Consider the following 27,864-nt stretch of genomic DNA (forward strand, 5'->3'; position numbering starts at 1 on the left):
TGTGGCACTGCTGAGGTGTTATCAATGCGGCATGGCATGGGGGTGATCAGCCTGTGGCACTGCTGAGGTGTTATGGAAGGCTTTGGTTGCTTTGATAGCGGCCTTCAGCTCGCCTGCATTGTTGGGTCTGGTGTCGCTCATCTTCCTTATAACAATACCCCATAGATTCTCTATGGGGTTTAAGTCAGGCGAGTTTGCTGGCCAATCAAGCACAGTGATACTGTGGTTATTACACCAGGTATTGGTACGTTTGGCAGTGCGGGCTGGTGCCAACTCCTGCTCAAAAAGGAAATCAGCATCATCTCCATAAAGCTTGTCAGCAGAGGGAAGCATGAAGTGCTTGAAAATTTCCTGGTAGACGACTGCGTTGATCATGGATTTAATATAACACAGTGGATCAACACTGTTGCTCAGTGGTCCAAAGTCCTGTTTTCAGATGAAACTAAATTTTGCATTTCATTTGGAAATCAAGGTCCCAGAGTCTGGAGGAAGAGTGGAGAGGCATCAATCCAAGTTGCTTGCTGTCCAGTGTGAAGTTTCCACAGTCGGTGATGGTTTAGGGAGACATGTCATCTGCTGGTGTTCGTCCACTGTGTTATATCAAGTCCAGAGTCAGCGCAGCCGTCTACCAGGATGTTTTAGAGCACTTATATAGTATATGTAATGTCCGTGGCTGCGGGCTGTCAGCTCCAGCCTCCCGCTGACAGCCTCAGCCACGAGTCCACTCACCTCCACCGGAGCCCGCAGGGTGCGCACGCACGCTCGACCCCGCTCTTAAAGGGGCAGCGCGCGCACCGGACATCTTGAACGACCTTTGACTCGTGAGTACCCTGGGCTATAAGAGGGGTCCAGCCCCCTAGTTCGATGCCTGAGCGTTGTTAGTTTTCCCAGTCTGTCTTGCAAATGGTCCTTTAGTGTTTCCCGTTCCTGTTGTTACCCGTTCCTGTTTCCCGTGCTTTGCCCTAGTATCTAGTCGTGCCACGTCCTGTGTCATCTGCCACGTCCAGAGGAATCTGCCACGTCCTGTGTCATCTGCCACGTCCAGAGGAATCTGCCACGTCCTGTGTCATCTGCCACGTCCGGAGGAATCCGCCACGTCCTGTGTTATCTGCCACGTCCGGAGGAATCCGCCACATCTGGCGCAACTTGCGGCTCCTGTGTCATCCTCCACGTTTGGCGCCATCTGCTGCACCCATCTCATCTGTGCCAGAGCTGCGGCCACCATCTGGACTATTCAGGTACCCTTGTGCGGGACATTGTATTTCTGGGGTGTCCTGTTGTTTGGCCAGCTGCCTTCCCGCTACAGCGGTACGGCGTAGTGGGTCCACTAAGCCGCTTCGTGACAGTATAACAATATAACTTTAGCATTTAGCAATATAAATAGGGCTATGCTCTCTTTTTTTACAGACAAGCACTCCAATGAAAGTGAATCTAAACATTGGGCTCAGTTCATGAAGTAGGACTCTAGCTGGGGGAAACCCTGTGGTTGTCTTGCAGTCAAGACAAGATGGGCGAGAAGAACATTTATTAAAAAAAAGTATTATCCAGAAGTAAATATACCTACACCAAAAACTGTTTTAATTCCACAATATTATGCCAGTTTTACACAGCCTACAATCGTATGATGCCAACCCTTTTGTTATGCCGTGTTTATTGGATTATTGTGATCAATGTGAAGTGTTCACTTTCAATTCTTGGAGCTCGTCCACATGCTCTGGAATTGTAAACGCAGCAGAATACAGTAGCAGCATAGTGGATGAGATTTAACAAATCTCATCCACATGCTGCGTAAAATTTCCGAGCCGAAATTGACCTGCGGTGTGTATTTTTCAAACCGCAGCATGTCAATTCCTGCTACGGAAAGTGGACTGAATTGCTGCGTTATTCAGAGGAGATGTCTCCATCTCCTACATTTGGGAAAAACGCAGAAATTTCCACACCATTTTCTGCCGTAAAAAATGCAGTAAAGGGTGCGTTTTTGCCGCAGTGGAAAGCCTTTGACTTTCAACGGAATTGCTGCAGAAATTTTCTGCAGCAATTACGTTGTGTGTGGACAAACCCTTATTGTAAGGCCATTGTATAATCAAAGCATCTGATTTTATGTTACAGATACAACCATGGATATGATACACAGTGTCTCATCACCTTCATCTGATATGTGGATGGATGATATAAACAAAATATATTTTCTGTATCTGAAGGCTAACATAATATTATTGTATTGAAACTTTTTATTGCACATTGTTGCTGTCTTTCTTTTATTTAAGAGGATTTGTCACTTCCCCCTTTTTTTTAATCTTTCTACGTGCTTCCATTACCCGCAATTGGCCGCATTCAAAGTTGAACTTTGATTTGGTTATCATTCAGCTTAGCAGATCATTCAGGAGATGAAAGAAAGGGACTGGAGAATGAGCCACCAGAAAAACAGCCTGATGAATTTTACTATAAACGGCTGTCTGCAGGCTGCTATGTACTAGAATATTTGCAGGCTGCAGAAACAGAACGGAGCACAATTTTTAACCCTTTCATGACCAAGGGTCATTGATACCCCTGTGTCCAGGTCAAATTTTCCATTTCTCATGTGCACTTCTTTAAACGATAATGTCTTTGCAACCACTTTGAATATCCTAACAATTTTTACTTTGTTTTTTACAAGACTTATGAGGCTTTCATTTTCTAGATTAACTAATTCCATGTTTTTAATTTTTATTATGAGCAGACAAATCACTAGAAATGTGATTTTTTTTAAAATATATATATTTATATTTATCTATATATAACCAATTGTAAAAGAGCAAATGCTATTTAGCCAATGCTATTTAAAAAAAAAAGAAAATAGCCATAAAGGTGTCCATAGCCTTTAAAGGGGTTTTATGGGATTAGAAAGACATGGTTGAAATTAGGTTTTTGTTCCTGGCAGGCCACTCTTAGGTTTCCTGGTTGCAATAGCAACCATCGGCACTCCTTGATCGTTAGCTGCCCTCTGTCAACCACTTCGACGTCCTGAATCGGAAGTAAACCCGAACTCGACCGTTGCAGCGGGATGTTGGCTGTATATTACAGCCAGCATCCAAAGTGTATGGCGCCACAGTTAACCACGTACTGGATGGATGTACTGAAGGTGATTCAGGAGGCCTATGGACTTGTGTTGCAAGGGACTCCTATGGAGTGTGTTTTGGGATGTATTATGGACACCCCACCCTCTACTTTGGAGCGGTTGGCTATTGTAAGGTTGTTATATATAGCTAGAAAACTAATTGCACTACATTGGATACAAGGCGCCCCGCCGACTAGGAGCGAATTCATTGCAAAAGTGAATAAAATGATTGTATTGGAAAAGGTTGTTTATGTAAAGCGCAAAACGCTTAAAAAATTTGAATCCATATGGGGACCATGGGTAGGGGTAATGGAATCTATATTATAAAATTTATTCAGGGACTCTGTATGACCGCCAGCCTTTACACGGTATTGGGGTTATGTATATAGATGTGGGATAAGGAGAAGGGGGGAAATAGAGAGGATTAAATATCTGCTATATATTATATCTGTTTTGTATTATACACACTTGTAGATGATTAAGCTACTTGACATTTGGAAAATGATCTGTCCCATGTACCTTGTATTTTGTGAATAATGTATTCGATATTTGGTACAATTTTTATTTCATATACTATCTAAATTTGGAATTTTGTGACGGTGCCTGGGGGGAGGGTTTGGGATAGGGTTTGTTTAATATGTTTTGTACTATATAATTTTGAAACTTCAATAAAAAAATTATCTGATTTAAAAAAAAAGTGTATGGCGCTGGAACAGCTCCTGTGCCGTTTCATCTTATAAGCATAACTGTAAGCGCATTTGCATGCCTTGTACCAGCGATTAGATTATCAGGCCTTCAAGTCATTTAGTGGGACTACAAAAAAGAAAATAAAGAAAAAAAAAGTTTAGAAAAATAAATAAATACGTTTTAAAGGATATGTACACCTTTAAAGATAGGTCTTTTTTAATAAAACAAAGTTTTATGGGATTTTAAACAACATTTAAATTGACTTTTGTAGATACAGCTTTTATGTATCTTGTATTAGTTCAGCTAATCTGACGGCTCAATTGAGATCAAGTCCTTTTGTATCTCTGACACACAGGATCCAGCTAATAATGATCACCAGGCCCGTATTTGACACTAGGCAATGCGGGTGCAGTGCTTAGCGTGTCCAGTTGGGGTGGGGGCGGCTGCAGGAGCGTTTTTGTTTTTTTAAACTGTGACCTGACTGACGGGTGGTCAGGTCATTAGCAGGGAGGGTGTAGAAACTAGTGTACTTAATTGTATCAGCATCTTTAGGACGCAATTTGGCGCCTTTCTTGTAATGGAGGCAACGCATTGACGTCATGTTGCCACCTGAGTTGTTCTGTTGCATCAGGCCTGGTCAGAAGAGACTAGGCCTGCATTGCTGGAAGAGAGGACTGCGCGAGAACACTAGCAACAAGGTATGATCGCTTGTAACCTGGTAACTAGCTATCATTCATCTACTTTTAAAAGTAGGTGAACGACCTCTAATAACTCCTAGTGCAGGGACTCCGTTGTATCTAAAGGAGTCCCCGCACTGCTAGATCTGTTTAGTGCACACGCACCTGAGATGCGCAGAAATTCTGGCACATCTCGGGTGATCCTGTACCCCTTACAAGCCTCAGTAAACTAAGCAGTGACATCTCTAAGCTGTCATTGGTTTGTTTGCTAACAATTTTTGGGGTGTTTTTTATCCTGAATTCCTTGTGTAAATGAAAAAATATTTAGCTAAAACTACATATTATTGTGAAAAAATATTTCTCATTTTCACGGCCCAATTCTAATAAATTCTATGAAACAACTGTGTGGTCAAAATGCTCACTATGCTCCTAGATAAATTCTTTGAGGGCTGTAGTTTCTTATGTTTTGGCACCTCAAGGCCTCTTCAAACTTGAAAAGGTGCCTGAAAAACATCCTCTGTAAAAGGAAACCCCAAAATCCACAAGGATGACCGCAGTGAGGATGAGCTTGAATGGAGCAGCGGCAGTGCATGCTCCCTACAGCTCCAATAATTGTCTATGGGTCTGAAGAAAAGAGCCCAGTGTTGTATTTGTAAAACATCTTGTGAGTAGGAGGTGTCCTCTAATGTGCTTCAAACATGCACAAAAGGTATATTGTATTAATATAAATTTAAAATAATTTTCTACCTAAAAAAACCTGACTCCAGTTTAGACTAGTCATACATTGTAGAAGGGTTTTCTGAAAAGCGGTACATGTACTAAATTCACATTCATCGATTGGCGTAGCTATGGGGATCACAGCAGCCCCCATTGCTAGGGCCGTACTTTGGGCGGGGCAAGCGGAACCCATGCCCCCCCCACTTGCCACTCCTATCACCCTATATAATTACCCTCCCGACTCCTTTCAGGTTCTCTTCACCACCTGGCACAGCGCTCGCTCCAATGCCATTCTCTGCTGGGGTCCTGAATCTAAGCCTATCATGTGTGATACTGTCTGCAGGGGTCCTGTATCTAAGTCTATTATGTGTGATACTATCTGCTGGGGCACTGTATTTAAGCCTAACATGTTTGATACTGTCTGCTGGGGCCCTGTATCTAAGCCTGTCACATGTGATACTGTCTGCTGAGGTTCTTTAGGAGATTGCAGCGCCACCTTTCACCCGTGTGAATCACATGACATGAAACAGACAGGAAATGTTATGTAATCACTGGGTACAGCTGGTGCCTGAAGAGAATAAAAGAAGGACACACAAGTGATTTAGTGAAAACAAGGTAAGTTAAAAAAAATACAATGGGCTGGAGTGACACAGATTTTCGTTCACTCTTGCTCTGGGACAGGCCTGGCAGTTGTGACTGGGCCAGTAGTCTCAGATCCTGGGCGAGTGCCACCTGTTATGGCAGATTAGAGAGCCATTGGATCCCTGCCCCGCCACTTACTCTTGTAAGGGTCTATTCATGCGGATGAGGTGTGGTTAGAACCGCATCGGAAAAAGCGCACCTGAAAACTGAATGTGGTTTGAACGGAATTTTGGTGCATTTTTTGATGTGGTTGCATTTTTACTGCAACCGCATAAAAAAAAAACGCACCAAATCATGGTAAAACGCGTTTTTTGGATGCGTTTTTTTCTATGTGGTTCCAACCACATCTCAACCGCAACGTGTGAATGGACCCTAAGCCACAGGCTGTTTTAGGCCTCTGTGCTACTAATGGTCGGGAGAACACCAGCTTAACATCCCGGTGAAGAGAACGCGAGGACGTCACTGAATCGTGCCACCTGTGATGAGTAACAGGCAGAAGACTCAGCAGCTTGTTGTGTGAACAGGGTTAGGGGAGTTTCAGTTTTGTTTTGTTTTTTTCGCAAAGGTGGTTATTTTTATGGGTAACTGCTATATGGGAGCACCTGCAGTAACTACTATATTTGGGAACCTAAGCTCTATATGAGGGACCTAACTACTATATACAATGGGACCTAATTACTATATAAAGAGTGACCTAACTACATTATGGGGGACCTAACTATTATATGGGGGGACCTACTTACTTTATTGGGGTGCAAAATATTACAACTATTAAATGGGAACAAAAGAGGACAACTATATAGGGGCACAAAAGGACTACTACTTTGTGGCGGCATAAAGGGAGATATTACTACTGTGCGGCACACAGGAAAGCACTACTGTGTAGGGAGCACTATTACGTTTGGGGAGCACTATAGCTATGAGGCACTAAGAGGCACACTATTACTGTGTGGGCATTAAGGTGAGTACTATTACTGTGCAGGGCCTAAAGTGGGCACAATTTGAGGGGCACTATCACTGTGTGGAGTACAAAAGAGGGGTACTATTACTGTTTGAAGCACCGTGGCCTACATTATTACCATCTGGGGCACTACGGAAGGCGACTTTGTGTAGAGGATGATGAAAAGGTGGGGACGGTGCTGGAAAAGTGAGGAGTCAAAGATGGTTGGCGAGTCATGGATGGAAGAAATCATCATGGCAACCTAGGCTTGATAAAGAAGAAAAAAATTAAACGACTCCAATCAGAGAAAATGTCACCTGGATATAACTGTACTGTATTCACGTAAATGGTCTGCATAGCACCTGTGTAGAACTGTTTTCTACCACTATATCGTCACTGTATGGTGATCATATTTGTCTTGTTATAGTGGTTTTTATTTAGCACCAGTATAGTGGTATTATTTAGTCACTATGTGGTGGTAATGTGTGGTCATGGTGTGGAGGTATTATTCAGAAACAGTATGGTGGTATTATTCAGTCACTATGTTGTAGTAATATGCGGTCATGGTGTGAAGGAATTGTTGATTAACTGGTTGCCGACACAGGACGAGAATACTATGGGGAGGAGTGCTGTGTAGCACTATATACAAGGGGGGGGATACTGTAGCACTATATACAATGGTGGGCGCTGTGTAGCACTATATACAATGGGGGGATTGCTGTGTAGCACTATATACAATGGGGCGCTGTCTAGCACTATATACAAGGGGGGATTGCTGTGTAGCACTGTATACAAGCGGGGGATTGCTCTGTGGCACTATATACAAGCGGGGTGGTGTGTGCCACTATATACAAAGGGGGCGCTGTGTAGCACTATATACAAGGGGGATTGCTGTGTAGCACTATATACAAGGGGGCACTGTGTAGCACTATATACTAGGGGGGGAGGGCACTGTGTAACACTACATACAAGGGGGGCGCTGTGTAGCACTATATACAAGGGGGCACTGTGTAGCACTATATACAAGGGGGGGGTTCTGTGTAGCACTATATACATGAGGGGCTGTGTGGCACTATATATATACAAGGGGGTGGCACTGTGTAGCACTATATACAAGAGGAGGGCACTGTGTAGCACTATATACGAGGGAGGAGCGCTGTGTAGCACTATATACAAGACGGGAGCGCTGTGTAGCACTATAAACAAGGGGGGGTGCTGTGTAGCACTATATACAAGGGGGGCGCTGGGTAGCACTATATACAAGGGAGGTGCTGTTTATCACTATATACAAGGTTGAATCGCTGTGTAGCACTATATACAAGGGGTGGGCGCTGGGTAGCACTATATACAAGGGGGATTGCTGTGTAGCACTATATAAAAGAGGGGGCACTGTGCTGCACTATATACAAGGTGGGGCACTGCTTAGCACTATATACAAGGGGGGCACTGTGTAGCACTATATATAAGGGGGGCACTGTGCAGCAATTTATACAAGGACGGGCGCTGTGTACCACTATATACACTGTGTTCCAAATTATTATGCACATTGGATTTAAGTGTCATAAACATTTAATTATTAGTTTTTCAATTAAACTCATGGATGGTATTGTGTCTTAGGGCTCTATGGATCATTGTAATCAATCTCAGACACCTGTGATAATTAGTTTTCCAGGTGTGCCCAATCAAAGGAAAACTACATAAGAAGAACGTTCCACATTATTAAGCAGGCCACAGGTTCCAAGCAATATGGGAAAGAAAAAGGATCTCTCTGCTGCCGAAAAGCGTGAAATAGTGCAATACCTTGGACAAGGTATGAAAACATTGGATATTTCAAGAAAACTTAAGCGTGATCATCGTACTGTGAAAAGATTTGTGACTGATTCAGAGCACAGACGGGTTCGTTCAGATAAAGGCATAATGAGGAAGGTTTCTGCCAGACAAATTAATAGGATTAGGAGAGCAGCTGCTAAAATGGCATTGCAAAGCAGCAAACAGGTATTTGAAGCCGCTGGTGCCTCTGGAGTCCCGCGAACCTCAAGGTGTAGGATCCTCCAGAGGTTTTCAAGTGTGCATAAAGCTATTATTCGGCCACCCCTAAACAATGCTCACAAGCAGAAACGGTTGCAGTGGGCTCAGAAATCCATGAAGACTAATTTTCAAACCATGTTGTTTACTGATGAGTGCCGTGCAACCCTGGATGGTCCAGATGGATGGAGTAGTGGATGGTTGGTGAATGGCCACCATGTCCCAACAAGGCTGCGACGTCAGCAAGGAGGTGGCGGAGTCATGTTTTGGGCTGGAATCATGGGGAGAGAGCTGGTAGGCCCCTTTAGGGTCCCTGATGGTGTGAAAATGGCCTCTGCAAAGTACGTAGAGTTTATGACTGACCACTTTCTTCCGTGGTACAAAAAGAAGAACCGTGCCTTCCGTACCAAAATTATGGTGTGGCCCCCATGTTCCCCTGACCTCAACCCTACTGAGAACCTTTGGAGCATCCTCAAGCAAAATATCTATGAGGGTGGGAGGCAGTTCACATCAAAAGAGAAGCTCTCCGAGGCTATTCTGACATCCTGCAAAGATATTCAAGCAGAAACTGTCCAAATACTCACAAATTCAATGGATGCAAGAATTGTGAAGGGGATATCAAAGAAGGGGTCCTATGTTAACATGTAACTTGGCCTGTTAAGTTTTTTTTGATTGAAAGTGCTTTTGATTTCTGTAAATATGACCTCCTGATGCTGCAAATTCAACAAATTACCATTTTAGTTCTCTTTACAACCTTTAAAATGTTTTGATCTCTGTTGTGCATAATAATTTGAAACAGTGCATTTTGAGTTTTTTACTTCTAAAAAAAAATCTGTTACCATTTGGAGATTTGTTCAATAAAATTCGCATTATACTCCAACGGTTGATGGCTTGAAGATTATACTGACTGTCATTTGCATCGACTATTTAGGAAAATCCACGAAAAATAACATTTGCATAATAATTTGGAATGTGGTGTACAAAGCGGGCTGTGTGGCACTATATATTATAGATACAAGGGGATGGCACTATATAGAAGAGGGGCTGTGTGGCACTATATAGAAGAGGGGCTGTGTGGCTCTTTCTACTAGGTGGGGGTTGTGTGGCACTATCTACTAAGGGGGGGTTGTGTGGCACTATATATAGGGGGAGGACTGTGGCGCTATCTACAGGGGCACAAAGGATGCATTACTGCTGTGGGGCCCAAAGGGGGCATGGTTACTGATGGGGCACTTTTATTGTGTTGATCACTGAGGGATCATTGTTACCATCTGGGGTATTGTGGATTACGAGTTTGTTTATAGGATGGAGTATAGGTGTGGTGGGTTCTTGAAAAGCGAGAAACCAACATGTCTGTGTGTCAAATTCTGAGTCGTGGCTGGAATAAATCGTCACAGTAGTCTGGGCTAAATGGAGAAAAAAAGGGAAAGTGAACGACTCTAATCAGAGAAAATATCACTAGATTTAAATATGCTGTAATCAGTTATATCGTCTGCAGAGCCCCTGTGTATAACTGGCATCTACCACTATATAGTCACTATAAGGTGGTAATATTGGTCTTTCTATAGTGGTTTTTATTCAGTAACAGTATGTGGTTATGATATTTGTAGAAGAATGATCGAGGCACTCACCGAAGCTGGCAAAACAATTTCTTCATTACAAAAAGATCTCGGTCAGGATGTGGAATTGCCTACGGCCGTTTCACGTGCGTACACGCTTTCTCAAGGCCCTGGCGTCACTTCCTTCACCTGCCCTTTTATTTACAAATTAGTGCACATTGTTACATAACAAATAAAGGTTAAAAAAGACAGGAAAATGCACAGTATATTTTTGTGATTCATGCATCTGATACATATTCATCTTAGAATGACAATATTTTTATATTAAATTTTATTATTTTATCTAAAAACAACAAGGTTCATGTTAAGAACGAACTAAGATCGTTCCGGTCATTGAGACCGAGCGGTCCTAGCGCACCTGTCTGAGAAATTATCTCTGCCTCTCTTTGCAATAGAGATTTGTGTCTGTCTCCTCCTAACGCCGATGGCTTAATGTGAACTATGCCCACAAATCGCATGCATCGAGCGTTATTTTCATGTTTCTCCTGCATGTGTTGTATCAACCTAGGGCATCCCTCGCATGTAATTAGTGATCGTATATGTTCACGAAATCTTATATACATAGGTCGTATGTGGTTATGATGTGGGGGTATTATTCAGTAACAGTACGCAGGTAACATTGCATCTGGTATAGTAGTATGATTTAATAACTGCCTATGTATATAGATCATTTTTTTGTGTTAGAGGGGGACATATGCTTTGGGCCTTGCAACACTCCTGGATGCGCTAGAAATAAGTGATGAAGTTCTCTGCACACCACCTTCTGAATTGACTGCATTATTGATACATTAAGGGTGTGTTCACATCTGCTTCGAGGTTCCATAGATGGCTTCTGTCAGACCTTTCCGTCATGGGAACCCAAGAATATAAACCAAACGGAAACCATGGCTTCCGTTTGCAATACCATTGATTTCAATGGTAATGTTTCCATTGAAAATGGTTTCCGTTTGTCTCCATTCTGTAAGGATTATGTTTTTTGGACACAATCAATAGCGCAGTCGTGATCTCGCGATTCTAGCTGGGCTGTGAATCACACTGGGCAGGAGTGAAGGGAAGTGTATGACGCTGATTGGTCAGCGTCATACAGTTTTCTATACAATGCCCACATGGTTAAAGGAAAAAAAAAACGCCCAGTTGGCCAGAGAAAATTAGCACAACTATAAAAAAGAACATAACTTCGGAAAAAAATAAACAAACAATTTTTTTAACCCCTTCCCTCTTTAGCCACTTTTGACCTTCCTGACAGAGCCTCATTTTTCAAATCTGACATGTGTCACTTTATGTGGTAATAACTCCGGAATGCTTTCACCTATCCAAGCGATTCTGAGATTGTTTTCTCATGACACATTGGACTTTATGTTACTGGCAAAATTTGCTCGATATGTTCAGTATTTAATTGTGAAAAACACCAAAAATTAGCGAAAAATTTCAAAAATTAGCATTTTTCTCAATTTAAATGTATCTGCTTGTAAGACAGGCAGTTATACCACACAAAATTGTTGCCAATTAACATCAACCATATGTCTACTTTAGATTGGCATCGTTTTTTGAACATCCTTTTATTTTTCTATGACCTCACAAGGCTTAGAACTTTAGCAGCAATTTCTCACATTTTCAAGAAAATTTCAAAAGGCTATTTTTACAGGGGCCAGTTCAGTTGTGAAGTGGTTTTGAGGGCCTTATATATTAGAAACCCCCAAAAAGTCACCCCATTTTAAAAACTTCACCCCTCAAAGTATTCAAAACAGCATTTAGAAAATGTCTTAACCCTTTACACATTTCAGAAGAATTAAAGCAAAGTAGAGGTGAAATGTACAAATTTCATATTTTTTTGCAGAAATAAATTTTTAGTACAATTTTTTTTATAACACAGAAGGTTTTACCAGAGAAATGCAACTCAATATTTGTTGCCCAGTTTCTGCAGTTTTAGGAAATATCCCACATGTGGCTGTAGCGTGCTACTGGAATGAAGCACCGGCCTCAGAAGCAAAGGAGCACCTAGAGGATTTTGGGGCCTTATTTTTGTTAGAATAAATTTTAGGCACCATGTCAGGTTTGAAGGGCTCTTGCGGTGCCAAAACAGTCAAAATCCCCCAAAAGTGACCCCATCTGGGAAACTACACACCTCAAGGAAATTATCTAGGGGTACAGTGAGCATTTTGACCGCACAGGTTTTTTACAGAAATTATTGGAAGTAGGCCGTGAAAATTAAAATCAACATTTCTTCAAAGAAAATGTAGGTTTAGCGATTTTTTTTCTCATTTCCACAAGGACTAAAGGAGAAAAAGCACCGCAAAATTTGTAAAGCAATTTCTCCCGAGTAAAACAATACCCGACATGTGGTAATAAACGGTTGTTTGGACACACGGCAGGGCTGAGAAGGGAAAGAGCGCTATTTGGCTTTTGGAGTTCACATTTAGCAGGAATGGTTTGCGGAGGCCATGTCACATTTACAAAGCCCCTGAGGGGACAAAACAGTGGAAACCCCCAACAAGTGACCCCATTTTGGAAACTATACCCCTTGAGGAAATTATCTAGGGGTATAGTGAGCATTTTGACCCCACAGGTTTTTTGCAGAAATTTTTGCAAGTAGGCTGTGAAAATGAAAATCTACATTTTTTCAAATAAAATGTAGGTTTAGCTAATTTTTTTTCATTTCCACAAGGACTAAAGGAGAAAAAGCACCATAAAATTTGTAAAGAAATTTCTCCCGAGTAAAACAATACCCCACATGTGGTAATAAACGGCTGTTTGGACACACGGCGAGGCTGAGAAGGGAAAGAGCGCCATTTGGCTTTTGGAACTCAAATTTAGCAGGAATGGTTTGCGGAGGCCATGTCGCATTTGCAAAGCCCCTGAGGGGATAAAACAGTGGAAACCCCCCACAAGTGACCCCATTTTGGAGACTACACCCATTGAGGAAATTATCTAGGGATATAGTGAGCGATTTGACACCACAGTTTTTTTGCAGAAATTATTGGAAGTAGGCCCTGAAAATAATAATCTACATTTTTTCAAAAAAAATCTAGGTTTAGCAAATTTTTTCTCATTTCCAGAAGGACTGAAGGAGAAAAAGCACCACAAAATTTGTAAAGCAATTTCTCCCGAGTAAAACAATACCCCACATGTGGTAATAAACGGCTGTTTGGACACACGGCAGGGCTTAGAAGGGAAAGAGCACTATTTGGCTTTTTGAGATCACATTTAGCAGGAATGATTTGCGGAGGCCAGGTCACATTTGCAAAGCCCCTGAGGGGACAAAACAATGAAAACGCCCCAAAAAGGGACTCCATTTAGGAAACTACACCTCTTGAGGAATTCATCTAGGGGTGTAGTGAGCATTTTGACCCAACAGATGTTTCATAGAATTTATTAGAATTAGGCAGTGAAAATAAAAACAGTCCTTTTTCTTCAATAAGACGTAGCTTTAGCGCAAATTTTTTCATTTTCTCAACAAATAAAGGAAAAAAAGAACCCAACATTTGTAAAGCAATTTCTCCCGAGTACGGCAATACCCCATATGTGGTCATAAACTGCTGTTTGGGCAAACGGCAGGGCTCAGAATGGAAGGACCGCCATTTGGAGTTCAGATGTTGCTGGATTGGTTTCTGGGCGCCTGTGGGCCCAAAACAGTGGAAACCCCCCAGAAGTGACCCCATTTTGTAAACTACACCCCTCAATGCATTTACCAAGGGGTGTAGTAAGCATTTTAACCCTGCAGGTGTTTTGTAGAAATTAGTGTTCACTCGATGTTGCAGAGTGAAAATGGGATTTTTTTCCATAGATATGCCAATATGTGGTGCCCAGCTTGTGCCACCATAACAAGACAGCTCTCTAATTATTATGCGGTGTTTCCCGGTTTTAGAAACACCCTACATGTGGCCCTAATCTTTTGTCTGGACATATGACAGGGCTCAGAAGTGAAGAGTACCATGCGGAGTGGAGGCCTAATTTGGCGATTTACAAAGTATTGGTTCACAACTGCAGAGGCTCAGATGTGAAATAATAAAAAGAAACCCCTGATAAGTGACCCCCACTATGGAAACTGCACCCCTCAAGGCATTTATTAAGGGGTGTAGTGAGCATTTTCACCCCACAGGTCTTTTCCATAAATGAATGCGCTGCGGATGGTGCAAATTAAAAATTTATATTTTTCCCTAGATATGCCATTCAGTGGCAAATATGTCATGCCAAGCTTATGACGCTGGAGACACACACCCCAAAAATTGTTAAAAGGGTTCTCCCGTGTATGACGATGCCATATATGTTGAAGGAAACTGCTGTTTGGGGACGCTGTAGGGTTCAGAGCCGAGGGAGTACCATTTGGCTTTTGGAGAGCGGATTTTGCTTGGTACTATATTTGTTTGAGTATTGCTGGTGTTTTATAATGTGGGGGTACATGTAAGCGGGGCGGAGTATATAAGGGGCATAGTCAGGTGGTATAAAAATAAATAAATAATCCATAGATGTGTGTTACGCTGTGAAGCAATCCTTTCCGCACAGGCCAGTGTCGCACTGATAAATGGTGTCATTTCTTATCCCCCTTTTGGTCCACACTCCGCACCTTTTGTAGTTTGGGGAATTTTGCTTGGAAAGTGTTGTCCTGGTATAATACGGGCACCGTCGCTTCCAGCAGATATGTTTGGGCTCTCCCCTTCCTGGTTCCCTAATTTTAGGTCCTTGATAAATCGCCTCTTGAAACAGAAGAAATGTTCCCCTCGGGCACAACTGCATATTTTTTTATTTCCTGAATTATTGGAGCCATAACTAATTTTATTTTTCATAGACGTAGCGGTATGAGGGCTGGTTTGTTCCGGGACGAGCTGTAGTTATTATTGGTACCATTTTGGGGTACATGCGACTTTTTGATCACCTTTTATCCTATTTTTTGGGATGCCAGGTAAACAAAAAAACGCAATTCTGGCACAGCTTTTTTCGTTTTTTTTATACAGCGTTCACCATGCGTTATAAATTACATGTTAACTTTATTCTGCGGGTCAGTACGATTCCGGCGATACCTAATTTATAGCACTTTTTTATATTTTACAACTTTTTGCACAATAAAATTACTTTTGTAAAAAGAATGTATTTTTTTCTGTCGCCAAGTTGTGAGAACCATAACGTTTTAATTTTTTTGTCAACGGAGGTGTATGAGGGCTTGTTTTTTGCGGGACGAGCTATAGTTTTTATAGGTACCATTTTTGGACACGTGCGACTTTTTGATCACTTTTTATTCTAATATTTGTAGGGAAAAGTGACTAAAAACCAGAAACTCTGGGAACGTTTTTTACGTTTTTTTTTACGCTGTTCACCGCGTGCAATAAATAATACAATATTTTGATACCTCAGGTCGTTACGGTCGTGGCGATACCAAATACATATGGTTTATTATTATTTTTCAATAATAAAGGGCTTGATAAAAATAAAAGGGGGATTGTGTTTTATTTGATTACTTGAAACTTTTATTGTTTTCAAACTTTTATTTTTTGCACTTTTTTTTTACACTTTTTTATACTTTTTTTACACTTTTCTTCAAGTCCCACTAGGGGACTTGAAGGTCCAACGGTCAGATTTTTTTTTTTCTAATACATTGCACTACCTATGTAGTGCAATGTATTAGATCTGTCAGTCATTCACTGACAGCAAGCCGATTAGGCTTCGCCTCCCGGCGCGGCCTAAATCGGCTTCCGTAATGGCAGAGCAGGAGACCATTGTGTCTCCTGTTGCCATAACAGCAGTCGCCAGTCCCGATTGCCTGTCAGGGCTGGCGATCTGCTAGTAACCGCTACGATGCAGCAATCGCTTTTGATTGCTGCATCGAAGGGGTTAATGGCAGGGATCGGAGCTAGCTCCGGTTCCTGCCATTACAGGTGGATGTCAGCTGTACAGTACAGCTGACTTCCACCGCTGATGACGCCGGATCAGCTCCTGACCCGGCGCCATCTTGCCGGCAGCTACGGAAGCCGATCAGGCTCCGCCGCCGGGCGGATCTTGACCGGCTTCGGTGCTAGGCAGACCGGGAGGCCAGTATTAGGCCTCCGGTTGCCATTGCAGCCACCGGAACACCGGCAATTTCATTGCTGGGGCTCCGATGAGCTGCAAACACCTTAAGTGCAGCGATCGCGTTTGAGCGCTGCACTTAAGGGGTTAATGGCGGGGATCGAAGCTAATTTCGGTCCCCGCCGTTACAGTCGGATGTCAGCTGTAAGATACAGCTGAGATCCGGTGATGATGGCACCGACTCAGCTTCTGAGCCGGTGCCAAACATTTGACATACATGTACGGCATTTTGCGGGAAGTCAATGCTTTCCATGACGTACATGTACGGCAAATGTCGGGAAGGGGTTAAACAAAAAACACAGGAGTTGTCAGCATTAAAGCGCCTATTAGATTTGGTAGGATATAGGGAGTTGATGAACTGGTGACAGAGCCTCTTTAAAGACAGAAGACAGAGGGTTGTCATTAATGGAACATATCCTCGTAAATCAAACCATGGGATGTATCAAGTCTGCACCTGAGTACTGTGTACAGTTTTGGGAGCCTTTGTTTAAGAAATATAAGGCTGAACTGGAGCAGGTTCAGAGTGACAAATCAGAGGAATCAGTAGAAAGCAGTACCAGAAAAAAGATTAACAATATTCATTTTTAGCTTGGAGAAAATATGGCTATGGGGGGATTTAATTACCATTTTCTAATATATCAAAGTCAAAACAGAGAGCTGTCTAATGACCTATGTCTTCATACCTTTGCCTGTGTCGCTGACATGGGGAGATCCACTCCGTCTAGAGGAAAAAGAAGGTGTCTTTACAGTAAAAGCAGTAAGACTATGGAACGCTCTGCAACAGAATGTTGTGATGGCTAATTCAATAAATGTATTAAAAATAACAATTACAATATTTTGTATACGATTACTGAGATGGGTAAGTGATCCAGGGATTTATTTTGATTGCCGAATTGGTGTCGGGAAGGGTATTTTTTCCTCTAAAATAAGAAAAATTGACTTCTACCTCATAGAGATTGTTTTGCCTTCCTTTGGATCAACAATGAAGGATAACACAGCATATTTTCTTGTTTAAACCTTATAAACTTTTTTAACTGTATAAGCTTCAATTATTTTATGTTCTTAGGAGATATTATTTTAAATTAATTTTCTTGTGCATTTTACAGTCTTGCACGAAGGTAACCTCAATTCTAAGAAACAAAACAACTTTGAGGTTCATGGAACAACAGTCCTTTGTTAGTTATTTATCTTTGATTTTCTTTTTTTGCTGTTTAGAAGCTGTTCTCTCCTTTTGCACTATTATGTTTGGCTTTTTCTGGGTAATTAATGACTGAAGCTGATAAACATATTATTAGCGTGCATTATGTGTTTGTGCTTGTTCATGTGATTGGCAAACATAATGTTAGTATATCTAAGAAACAACTTTTATTATAAAGATTCTGTAAGCAGATATAACCATAAAAGTCTATAGACTAAAACCCATTTACACAAAGCAATAATCGAGCAAACAAGCGATCTTATAAATGCTCATTTCCGATTATTGGCCTGTGGAAACAGGGCAGCGATCAGCCAACAAATGTGCAAGTGCTCGTTGGCTGATCACATCGTTTATACAGCCTATAAAGTGATCACTGTCAGCAGCGCATCTCCCTGTGTAAACTGATGGGGACCGAACGGTGGTATTAACGATCATTCGTCCCCATACAGTATAGAATCGGGCCGTGTAACAGGGCTTTTAAACTAGCGCCAATTGACTTGTTATTGATCGACACTTGTTATAGGCAGGAACCTGCCAGTGTAAATCAGCCTTTAGTACAAGGCAGTCTTTATAAGTGTGAATTTGAACATTTTGATTATTCCTACAGTGCTCCCTAAATTGCCTAATCACACGGTTCAATGTGGTTTGTAAATGGGCAAAATGATTGTATACATATAAGGATTTGCTACTCGGGATCAGCCCCATCTTCTGACCTTTTTCCACTTGTAACAAAATCTTGTAACTTTATTAATTAGGCTATATTCACACGACAGTGAAAAAAAATATCCATTAAAAACGGATCAACTGTCAGTTTTTCATGGCCATTTTGCATCAGTGTGTCTCCAAATTTTCATCCATTTCCAGTCCGTCTGTTCGTTTTTAATGGCCGTTTGACATCCGTTTTACATCAGTTTTTCATGGCCGTTAAGAAAACTGATAAATTTCATTGGTCAGGCTTTTTTTTGTCCCAGCCCCCTGAAATCACCCAAAGGAAGGTCACATGTTCACCTAGATACTATTTACAGCCTCCCTGTATATGATACCACACACCTCCTTGTATATGCCACACAGCCTCCCTGTATATGATGCCACACACCTCCCTTTATATGATGCCACAAACCTTTCCTGTATATGATGCCACACACCTCCCTGTATATGATACCACACACCTCCTGTATATGCTACATACCTCCCTGTATATGATGCCACACACCTCCCTGTATATGATGCCACACAGCCCCTCTGTATATGCCACACAGCCTCCCTGTATATGCCGCCACACAGCCCGACATGAATGCCCTACATACACACTGATGCAGCACTGTCTTCTTCAGGCAAGGTCTCTTTTCTTCACAGGATCTGCGAAGGTAACGCAATGACACTCACCGATGCAGCGCGTCTTCACGTGTGGTCTGTCGTCTTCACGGGATCTGAGAAGGCAGCACAATGACGTCATTGCATCGCCTTCGAAGAACCCATGAAGACAAGGGAGCATACCTGAAGAGGTCGACATTTTATTAGTTCCCACAGGGGACTTGAACCAGCGATCGTTAGATCGCTGGTACAATACAGTGCAGTACATAGATGAGTTACGGAAACAGCGTAACTCGCTGAGCTACACTTTTTCTGTAACTTCCATAGTAGTGAATGGCAGTTACAGAAGCAGCGTAGCATGCGAGCTAAAGATGTAGCCATCTTTAACTTGATTCTGAAAACTTGCTGTAGCGTGATATCACACAACAAAAGCCATTGAAAAGTCATTGAAAATGTCAAGATAAGAGATCTAGCCATTGTTTATTTAATGTGTTAATTCAAGATAAATACGGCTACATCTGTATGCTGTTTCCGTAACTTCCATAGAACTGAATAGTAGTTACGGAAACAGAGTAGCTCGCATGCTACACTGCTTCTGTAATCACTAAGTGGCCTGGAAAGCACACAAAGCTAGAACGGGGATTAGGGGGCTCCATTCTAGAGATAGGGGTGGGACACGCATCTATCTGACATTTATGACAGATCTACATCCTGTGGATCTCTCATAAATGTCCTTAATGGAAAAACCACTATAAATGCTGCGGTCACTATTGTCCACGGCATTTAACGGCTAGGAAAAGCGTGTTCGCTGTTCCTGGCCATTAGAGCAGCGTGTCAGCTGTAAAACACAGCTGACACCTGCAGTGTATCGAGCGGGCTCAGCGTGTGAGCCCGCTCGAAACATCCTTCCCCCCTATATGATGTGCCGACACATCATGGGTCGGGAAGGGGTTAGGTAAGAAGCAGTCAGGGGGCTATATACTGGGGTGGGCTATCTATGGAGCACCATATACAGGGGTGGGCTATAGCTACAGGGGGGCTATATACAGGGGTGGGCGATCTATGGAGCACTATATACAGGGGTCTGTATTTTTTTTATTGTTTCCTATTTTTAAACCATAAATCATTTTTAGGAAAAAGATTATTTTTGCTTATTTTTGGCGGGCCTATTTTGTTCAACTTTCTTCAACTTGACTTTGCTTTTCTTTTTGTCCCACGAGGGGAATTAAAGCTGCGATTGGTTGATTTCTTGAATAATGCTTTGGAATACATAGTATACCAAAGCATTATTGCCTGTCAGGGCATTACTGACAGGCAACCCATTAGGCCATGCCTCTGGAACGGCCTAATAGTCGTATAGCTCGAGTCGCAGGGCACCAATGGGCACAGAGAGCCCCTTCTGTCCATCTCTTTAGAAGCTGTGGTCGCTATTTACCAAGGCATCTAATCTAGAGGTTTCTCAGGTCCCGGACATAACAGCAAGAACCCAGCTGTCAATCACCGCCAGGCTCCTGCTTTTAATGTCACAGCACATGTACATCACGTAGGCTTAATGGGTTAAACTGAAAAAGGTTTAATGGGTTAAACAAAAAAATAAAACCCTGTGTGACCTTAGTGGCTACATGCTACAGTTCAGTGTACCAATGCTTGTTGCCTAGTTCCACTGTGTAAAAAATATATACATTATTTAGTAATATAAGTATAGCATCTTATAGTAATATATACTAAAATATACATACTAAAGGTATGACATTAAAAAGGTTATCCAGGTCCGGACATTTTCTTTGCTAATGGTCGCAAATGTCCTGAAATAAAAAAAACAAACAGTGCTTACCTATCCTTTTGCCCAACAATCCAGCACTGATGCTCTGGTGGCCCTCGCGGTGATTTATCACATGCAGGCTACATATGACCACTGCAGCCAATCAGAGGGCTCAGCGGTCATTTGTTGGATTGCTGGCATGATGTCAGACATACAATTTGCCACCGCTAAATCCACTCATTGACTGAGCAGTCGCATGTTGCTTGCATGTAAACAATCCCCAGGGGAGCAGTGCTGGCTCGCCAGGATAAAGGATGGGTTAATACTGATTTTTTATTTTTTTATGGAAATTTGCAGCCATTAGTAAAAAAAATGTAAGAACACGGATAACCTCTTTGGGGTAGGAACACACTGGGCGTAGGCACTGTAGATTTCATTGTGGATAATCTACAGTGTAGTATAGTAGCTGCAGTGTGGATAATATTTAAACAAATCTCACCCACACACAGCGGAAAAAATCTGCCCAATAAACGTTCACAAACTGATCTGCAGTGTTTTTGTATTTTTATTTGTAGCATGTCAATTTATGCTGCAGAATCGCTGCTCTTCTATTGTAGGTTTTCTCCTTTGAATTCAATGGGGAGGTAAAATCCGCAACAAAGAGTTATGTGTTGTGACTTTTGCGGCGGAAATGTTCCGATACCGCTGCAAAAATCACAAATGAAAAAATAAACAAAAAACTTTTTTAAGGTAAAATTAATAAAAAAGCTTATACTGGTATACCCACTGAGACCAGTAATTGGCTGCAGCGATCATGTGGGTATACAAGCACATAATCGCTGCAGCTATGCCAATACACAGCGGCAGGGAGGAACGGAAGCCGTGGCGCTGGAACGACAGGGATTCGTGAGGTGAGCAATGGCTCTTGTTTTTGCATCCCTCCTACTGTGGCCAATTTTTTATATAACTCAGAAAACCCATTTAATAGAAGCAAGCTGTGTTCTAGGATACAAAAAAAAAGAGTTAGCACCTATAAAACCTTTTGGGCATTGGTATCTGCTCAAGACATAATGCCAAGGACAGTAAACTTATATATGTCTTAAACACACAATTTGTGTATCAAAATCATTCTAGAAACCAATTTATCCAAAAATATATACTTTATTATTCCATAAATATGGATAGCCCCCCCCACAAAAAAAAAATAAACATACAAAAATGAAAACATACATAAAAATATTGCTCTAAGGCCATCAACTATGTGCCAGCATAACCATAATAAGTATTACGATCATATAATCTGCAACAGGCTTGCAGTAGTGCATGGAGAGCGTATAATCAACCTCAATCCCAAATCCCCAAGTATAGCCCACAGCCTATACAGTGATATGCCTATGAATAAGGATAATGCCCAGATCATCAGCTTATTTGCCAAAAAATGAGTGCTTTATAGTGTCATCAGCTATCATATTCGGTGATGCCTTACAATACGGTACAAAAGAGTAGCCTAAAAAAACACAAGTACAATTATAGTCATAAAGAAATAAACAAAAAAAAATTGCGTTCCAATTTATAATGCAAACACGCCATTTCCCTCCAGCCATATGCCCACATACATGTGCAGTCCTCAATGCAGAGCTCTACTACATATCTACAGTAGGTATAGTATGCTATATTACCACCCTGTACCCCATAAGATCTGATTGGTTGCAAATCCTAAAATGTTAGGTATGCATTTTGTAATTCTTTTTTGGATACTAGAAGAATACAGGCCATACACCTTCCCTCTTGTGAGTTTAGAAGTTGTTTTTTTTCTTTTCTATAGCTTTGCTAACCATAATTAACAATAGCTTATGTTTTTATTGTTATAATTATGTTCCTAATTGCATCTAAAATAATATAAACTAAAAACTATTACTCATACATGGCCATCAACTGTGTCCTGTTATTAATAGTTTTGAATTTAACAATAGATGAATTGTTCTCCTGTCTGAGCATGTACTTTATTTTTTATATTTTTTTATTTGAATCCTTATCTGTTTTTCATCATAATTTCAGTACAGCAAATCCATGTCTCCATTTTCCTGTTATACCATAGGAGGGGATATTTAAGTTACTCTGTGGGCATGCCGAGCTTTAATTTTCTTAGCAACAGGGGTTGAATTATCTGGAATTTTTGTAGCAATACTAATAAAAAAAACATAAAAAACATGCAGAATAATAAATAACATCTGTGTTGATTTATAAGTGAATAATATTTCACAAAAACCTAATTAACTTTTACGTCTACATCTTTGCACCTGCAATAACACTGACAAACTACAACGAAGACACAGAATTTGGAGAAAACTGCATTTCTTTAGACATACATATGTATTTACTGTAAGACTGTAAATGTTTGAAACATACATTTTCCTAAAGCATAAAAGTAACTGTAAAAAGGGCTCACTTTAAATTCTACCAATATTTTCCATGATTTGCCAACACAGTTGTCCAAATTGTAATTTGGATTTCTAAACATTGATATTCTCTCGTCTCTCATATACTATAAGGCATAATTATAAAAAGTATAATTTTGTCCACAGTTTTAGCCACCGCCCACAGGTGCTCTGTTCTCAGTTTATCATTATTATCATTAACCAACAATAGGGCACCTAATGATCTATAGGAGTTGAGCCTCTTCTTTCCCTCGAGGATTTGTTTGGAATGAGGTGGTCACCTCTTGGTTGCTGGAGTGTTTTATTGCAATTTTAAAGGGTAACTAAACTTTTTAAAAACTTTTGCCAGTCATAGTGACATTTTAGAAGTTTAGAGCGGTGGGGGTCCGAGCATTGAGACCCCCACCAATCGCTAAAACGAAGTGTCAGAAGCACTCAGTTAAGAGTTGTGCCACTTCATTTCTGATCGGCTTTCTATGGAAGGACAAGCGACTGGTGTATGGACCCATAGACTTTCTATTGAGCCCGTACACCGCTCGCTCGGCTTTCTGAGGAAAGCAGATAGGGAACTACACGTAAGTGGAACAGCACTGAACTGAGCGCTTCTGCAGCATTGTTTTAGCGATTAGTGGGGGTCTCAGTGGTCGGACCCCACCGATCAAAACTTCTGACATGTCACCATGACATGTCAATAGTTTTTAAAAGTTTAGTTACACTTTAAGTTATGATTGTATTGCAATGACTACATTTTGAAGCAGGTACAAACAACCAATGGAGCAGACTTCTAATGGTCAGAACCACTTATTTTTAGTACTAAAGATCTAACTATTATCATTTAAGGGAACCTGTTGCTAGATTTTAGGCCTCTAAACCACCAGAATGTCCTAAACATGTTCCTCTTAAAACTGTCAGTTTTAGCATTTGTCTAAAAAGAATGTTATAAATGACCCGATAAGAGTCCTGTAATGAATCTGGCATCCTGCGCATGTGCAGTGCGAATTTGAAGCCGAGGACAGGTACACCTTCTTCACTGTGCATGCGCAGGATGCCGCAGGACTCATCTCAGGGGTCTTCTCCGATAACCTGTAACATATTTTTAGACAAATTGTTAAAAACGGACAGTTTTGATAGGGGCATGTTTAGAAGGCAAAGCACCAGCAATACAATCACATGCTGGTTATTTAGTGCCCTAAAATCTAATGACAATTTCTCTTTAACAATCCAAAAATGTGTTGGAAAGGTAATGATAATAGTTATGTATGTTGCCAGCTTAGATCCCCAGCACATAGCCATAACCGTAATAACGGTCCGTGATTACAGGCACATACGGCAGCGGACTGTCACCATTTGCGGACCGTGCCCTCATTATAAAGTATAGGAGCACGGTCCGTGATAACGTTTCCAGCGCGGGTGCACCTCGGACGTGAAAAACTGCAGTTTTGTGCATGTAGCCTAAGTCTTACATATCTTGAGTTTAATAGACATTTTATATGATGGATTGATGATGTGCAACAACTATTCATCAGACACCTTGGCATGGAATTTATAAATGTCATACCTGCTATTATGTATCACTTATCACTATACTCATTACCTAGTGATGACTGTCATCTAGTGTTGTATTATAGCCTTGATGTACTTGTTATTACGTTTGGTGTGTTTAAATCTACCCCTATAGCAACATTTTAATTTGCATATGGCAAGAAGTATATATATTGTAGTGAATTATTCGCTATCTTATTGATGGTTATATTGTAATGGAATGTCATGACAATTCTACAATGCTCCTGATTAGTTGATTGGTTCTGTAATAATGGCCTCGTACTTACAAAACGAAATATAAAAAGTAATCTACCGATAGAACAATTGCTTGGAGTTTACAGCAGAATAGTGTTGACTGTGATGCCAATTCCATTACCATAAAGTGCAGTCCTGTTTATGTACTACGCTAAGGAACCACCGAGCAGTCTTTCAATCCTTGACCATTTATACAGAGTGAAAAGCAGATTGGTACACCCTGCCCCAGGTTGCTTAGCTTTTATTATATGGTGGCATTAGTAGTCTTCTATTACCATCCAGTGTTACAGATCTGTATGTGCCTAGACGAGTAGGGGAACTTGTTGCTATAAACAAAAGCTTCCTTGCCATAATGGAAAACGTGAGTAATATTTTCTATGAGAAGAACATAGTAGCTCTTGAAATCGGAGACTAACAATGATAGCTGTTCTTTGTTTGATTGCTTTCTTTTTAAAGCTCATCTACAAAACATTTTTGGGAACATGATCATCATAGAAACCTGACATTTTCTGAACGGTTCACTCCTCTCTACTTTTCTTAAATCCTCTTTATAGTTGCCAATATTCAACAAAGGTTTCCAGGGGTATTTTGCTGTTGAGCCAGAGTATCTAAGTGAGCCATTTATAATAATGCTTTAGATATAAAAATCCTTTCATGACATATTTACTAAATGCAATTAAAAGGGCCAAGAAGAAAGAACCGCAAACAGTATTTCTCACATGTCGCTTTTGAGAAATAGGTTGTAGGTAATCCTTATTAGTCAGAACCATTTTGGTCTTCCTGCTACTTGAGTGCTTTTAAGTTCAACATTAAGATAACCTTTCACATAGGTGTCTGCATAATCACATTGCCAGTCAGGTTTAGAAACATTTTAATAACTTTAATAACTGAAATTTAAAAGCTGGTAGTGTTAATCTAGCACTAAATATTAAAGTCTAGCTCCAGACAAAAAATAAAAACCTCATAAGGCTTTTAGATAATCATGTGCAGTACATTTATGAAGAAATTCTCTTCAAAGCTCAACTGTTTTTGCTTCAGACATCTTCTAATGCACTAATAGAAAGTTATCATTGTCGGCCATGTTTCAGATAAAGTGGAGATGTAGACCGGTCATGTTCACTTTTTTCTACAAGCCTGCTAGCTCACATTACACTTCGCCTCCCCCTCTCACACTCCAGAGAGAGAGTGAATAAGTGCCTGTGACACGACGCCAGTGTCCTTCTTCTTGTCTCACCACCCCCAACTTCTACATTGTGGCACCTGTGCATGTTCTGCTACATCAGAAGATCAGACCTATGTTAGCTGGTCTGTGCTCAGTCTGTGGCTGATAACCTCTGAGCAACAAGGTTCTTTGGAGCCTGTTCATTTTTAAGGCTGGATTCACACGAGCGTGGCGTTTTTGCGCACGCAAAAGCGCAGCGTTTTGCGTGCGCAAAAACCACTTGACAGCTCCGTGGGGCAGCAGCATATGATGCGCGGCTGCGTGCTTTTCGCGCAGCCGCCATCATTATGACACTCCGTTTGGATGTTTGTAAACAGAAAAGCACGTGGGGCTTTTCTGTTTTATTCATGCTTTTGACAGCTGTTCACGAATCACACAGTTCTCACGGAAGTGCTTCCGTGCGGCATGCTTGGTTTTCACGCACCCATTGACTTCAATGGGTGCGTGATTCACGCAAAATGCCGAAAGAACGGACATGTCGTGAACTTTTTTTCAGCGGACTCACGCTGAGTAAAAATCACGCACATGTCTGAACGGCCCCATAGACTAATATAGGTCTGTGCGACGCGCGTGAAAATCACGTGCGTTGCACGCACATAATTCCCGTTCGTCTGAATAAAGCCTAAAAGTGCTTTCAATTTAACCCAGACTAAGGCCTGATTTACACGAGCATAATATACGCGCGTGTGACGCGCGTGCTTTTCACTCATGTCGTACGCACCTATATTACTCTATGGGGCAGTACAGACAGTCCGTGGGTTTTGCGCAGCGTTTGTCCGCTGCGTAAATCTCACAACATGTTCTATATTTCAGCGTTTTTCGCGCATCACGCGCATCACGCACCCATTGAAGTCAATGGGTACGTGAAAACCACGCAGGTCGCACGGAAGCACTTCCGTGCGAACTGCGTGATTCGCGCATCAGCTGTCAAACTCTGAATGTAAACAGAAAAGCATCACGTGCTTTTCTGTTTACAAACATCCAAACGGAGTGTCATAATGATGGCGGCTGCGCGAAAATCACGCAGCCGCGCATCATATACTGATGACACACGCAGCTGTTAAATGCATTTTGCGCACGCAAAACGCCGCGTTTTTTGCGTGCGCAAAACGTCGCGTTTTTTGCGTGCGCAAAACGCACACGCTCGTGTAAATCAGGCCTAAGGCCCAGTTCACACAGTCTTTTGGCGCTGATTTTGATGCAGAAAACGCGCCGGAATCAGCGCCAAAAAAAGTCAGAAACCACCTCCCGTTGATTTCAATGGGAGGCAGAGGCGTTTTTTTCCGGTTCCGCCTCTAACCTCCCTTTGAGAATAATGCAAGGCAGAGAAAGTGCTTTCGCTACGTTTTTTGCAAACGACCCTAAATGGCCGCATGAAATAAGCTGCAAGAAAGTGTAGGCAGGTCAAAATTTACCTCAAAATTTCTGAAGGAATTTTGAGGCAGATTTTTTTCTGCCTGCAAAATCCTCCGTTTGAACAGGGTCCAATGGCCTCGGGCGAAAAATGCGGCAAGAAAGTGTAGGCGGGTCAAAATATGCCTCACAATTTTGAGACAGATTTTTTCTGCCTTGCAAATTCCTCCGTGTGAACAGGGCCTAACTCAGTTTCCTGACTCTGCCTTTGGGTTACTGCCTACCCTTACCTGTTTCCGTCTTATTGTGATTCAAG

The sequence above is a fragment of the Rhinoderma darwinii genome, chromosome 2 (genome assembly GCF_050947455.1).
Source record: "Rhinoderma darwinii isolate aRhiDar2 chromosome 2, aRhiDar2.hap1, whole genome shotgun sequence".
Lineage (NCBI taxonomy): Eukaryota > Metazoa > Chordata > Amphibia > Anura > Rhinodermatidae > Rhinoderma > Rhinoderma darwinii.